The sequence below is a fragment of the Vespa velutina genome, chromosome 19 (genome assembly GCF_912470025.1).
Source record: "Vespa velutina chromosome 19, iVesVel2.1, whole genome shotgun sequence".
NCBI classification, from domain to species: domain Eukaryota; kingdom Metazoa; phylum Arthropoda; class Insecta; order Hymenoptera; family Vespidae; genus Vespa; species Vespa velutina.
Genome location: NC_062206.1, coordinates 2026598 through 2029097, shown reverse-complemented (window position 1 = coordinate 2029097; position 2500 = coordinate 2026598). Strand labels below are relative to the sequence as shown.

The 2500-nt window shown below is 29.0% G+C and overlaps 1 protein-coding gene and 1 long non-coding RNA gene across 3 annotated transcripts in view; one reads left to right on the top strand and one right to left on the bottom strand.

Annotated features, from left to right (window-relative positions):
- Positions 1–2500, bottom strand: part of LOC124955748 (laminin subunit alpha-1) — a 125171-nt gene that overhangs the window by 73901 nt on the left and 48770 nt on the right. The window lies entirely within an intron of this gene.
- Positions 2286–2500, top strand: part of LOC124955753 — a 23635-nt gene continuing 23420 nt past the window's right edge. Inside the window, exon 1 of the long non-coding RNA XR_007102963.1 lies at positions 2286–2500. This exon is cut by the window's right edge and continues 107 nt beyond it. This is a non-coding gene — a long non-coding RNA (uncharacterized LOC124955753).

Sequence of the window (2500 nt, the reverse complement as noted above, 5' to 3'; positions counted from 1 at the left end):
GCATGGAAATTATTTTAATCCTTCAATGATTTGATTCAATCATTGATTTATTTATTTTTTTTTTTTATTAAGTCTGTAGTAGTATATAATTTTTTTTTTCTTTTTTTTTTTAAATTAAAATCAAAGATAAATATTGGATGAAAATATTATGGAGATCAAAAGGATTTTATAGAGATTAAAAAAAGAAAAAAATAGAAAAGAAAGGGAAAACAAAAATTGAATTAATATATAATTATTTGAATGATGAAAGGAGAGGAAAATATCGATCGAAGATTAAAAGTCGAGTTGATTGAGTTGTCGTAATCTTAAGATATTTCGGATGCCACTTCGACGATCCACGTATTCAGCAATGCGATCGCGATTCGATCTATGCAGCGATCCATTCGCACGCGACCATGAACGACACCGCGCATGCCAAAAACTAATTTAATTTACTCGAGCGAGACATCGCCAAAAGTCGATTCTAATCGAGTTCCCATAAAGAGGGAAATGAAAAATAAAAAAAGAAAAAAAAAAAGAAAGAAAGAAAGAAAGAAAGAAAGAAAGAAAGAAAAATACATTCACATTAATTTTATCCCGTTAAATCAATCGTTAAATTTGCGTTTCGTTATAATTCAATATATTTAATTTGCCATTTAATTTTATAATATTTATTTCGAAAATCAAATCAAATTTATTCCAACGAATAATTCCAATTATTAATAATTTGATTATCGTTAATAAAATCGATGATAAATTTCTTATTGTCGAAAAAAGAAATTCCTATCTCTTTTTTTTTTTTTTTTTTTTTTTTTTTCATTTGAAATACTTTTATACGGATATTTAATTTCTTTAATTTTATACGATCAAAATAGATACGAATTATTATAACGATTTTGATAACGTCAAAATATTATTTCGATCGTTATAAAAAGATGTTAAGACGTTGATTGTTGTTGTTATTGTTTTTTTTTTTTTTTTTTTTTTTTTTTTGTTGCTTTCTTGCTTTTTCCTGAAATATCTCTTCAAGGATTTAATTTGTTTATTTTTTAATCGATCGTAATGGAAATAGGGAACGGGATGAGTACGTGCTGTGATTAATGGTTGTTTGAAGGTAGTATTACGCGAAAGCCAGTGAGAAAGACAAGAAGAATAAAAATAAAAGGTAGTAGAGAGAAAGAGAGAGATAGAGACACACATACAGTGAGAGAGAGAGAGAGAGAGAAAGAAAGAGAGAGCAATCGTTAAGAGAGAAAAAGAGAGAGAGAGAGAGAGAGAGAGAGAGAGCATGCGAGAGATCGACAGGAGTGCCTTTACCTCGAGGTCAAGAAAGGTTTTATTATTGTGTGTCCGAGGCACATAAGCCAAAGGCAGTAAGCAAGTGTGCCTGTAACTGAATGCTAACAATCTGTAGTCACAGTTTGAGATTCGTATTTTATGCAGCTGCCAAGTTTCTATCCATATTGAGAAAGTATGTCGATTGATCGTGATCAATAGTAAAATACATTTTAATGTTTTTCCTTAGGTATTATGTTATTTAAATCTTTGTTTTATTTCTTTTATTTTTTTTTTTTTTTGTTTTTGTTTTAAATAAAATATTCCTACATAGATGAATATTATTTTTCACGAGCTAAGAGTGATCATATTTTTTTTTTTTTCTTTTCTACTTTTTCCTCTTTCTATTTTTTTTCTTTTTTTTTTTTTCTTTTTTTATTTAAACAATCACAAACACTAGATTTTCTCAGATATGACGATTAAAATCTATCACAAGGAAATAATAAATATATACGTAAGGTATAGTTTTTTTTTTTTTATCATTATGGAAAATTATAAGAAGTGTAAAAAAATTTAATCGTAAATATTTGTATATATTATTATTTTGTCGTAAAAAGTTTAATTATATTTAATGACATTAATAACTTTAATAACAATTTATAACAAATTTAATAATAACTTTAGTAACGAATTAAGAAAATAATTTATATATCATAGAAATTGATGAGAAACGATCGAAAAGAAATATATGATATATTTTCTGTATGGTTATGAAAATTCCATGAGATAGATTTTATGCAAGTAGCAATAGGAGGACACGAAACCGCAACTCCGTGTGTAAGGTAAAAAAAAAAAAAAAAAAAAAAAGAAAAAAAAAAGAAAAAGAGAAAATTAATGCGGTTCCAAAAGCGCGTACGCGATTCCCCGTGAGAGATCGCAAAAGAACGTTGATACGTGTCAACTCTTCTCTCTCTCTTTCTCTCTCTTTTTCTCTCTCTAATTTTCTATCTCTCTTTCCGTTTATTTCACAGTAAGAAGCTTCGCACGTTCCTTGCGGCTTTGGAAGAGCAAATGGCAAAGTTCCGAAACGTTTCGAAGGAAGGAACGAAAGATCCTGCCATTAGCGGTGCTGCCAGACAAAGGACTGACAAGTTTATGGCACTTCCGACGGATTTATTTCCTGTGAACCCTGTCCACCATAATCTTCTCTCTCTCTCTCTCACTCTCACTCTCTCTCTCTTTCTCT